A 743-nucleotide genomic window follows, 5' to 3' on the forward strand; every position below is an offset into this window, starting at 1 on the left:
CATAAGCTTTTCCTATCAGCAAACTGGGGTCTTTACTCTTTGCACTTGCGTTGTCTGGAAGCAGTTTAAGGCAGAAGCACTGTCTCATAGGTCTCCACCAAACTGCTCCAAGGCTGCTCACCCCAGGCCTGTATCTACCTAGAGACCCAAGGTTGCCAACCTCAAGCCTCAGTGTCCCTGGCTGATCCCAGCCAGTTCCCAACATCCCGAAATAGGGTGGGCTGAGAGGACATGGTTTGGGCCACAGGACTCAGAAACTAATGCTGAGTGAAAAAAAGGACGTCACGGAGAATTACTTACAATGTGCTCCATCTTCATAAGGTTAAAAAATACATGAAGGATGTCTTGTTAGGGAGACCACTTCATGGATGGGGTAGAGGCTTGATCACTGCACTGTACATCTGAAGCTGATATTGTATAATATTGTATGTCAACTATAATTGAATATATATATAGTCACGGGATGTAGAGTATAGTGTGGGAGTGGAGTCAAGAGAATTGTAATAGCTATGTATGGTATCGGGGGGGAGTGGGGCGGCAGATTGGGGTAGGGGTGTTGTCACTTTGGGGTGTAAAAAGTATAGCTAGTGCACTGTGTTGTACACCTGAAACTAATTAAAAAAAAGAAAAGAAAAACTGAGCTTTAATGTTCTCACTATCCATAACAACAAAATGGTAATTATGTGAGGTAAAGGATGTGTGTCGAAACTAATTTGGTAAACATTAAAATCATCACATTATAT

The sequence above is a fragment of the Hipposideros armiger genome, unplaced genomic scaffold (assembly GCF_001890085.2).
Source record: "Hipposideros armiger isolate ML-2016 unplaced genomic scaffold, ASM189008v1 scaffold_82, whole genome shotgun sequence".
NCBI classification, from domain to species: Eukaryota; Metazoa; Chordata; class Mammalia; order Chiroptera; family Hipposideridae; genus Hipposideros; species Hipposideros armiger.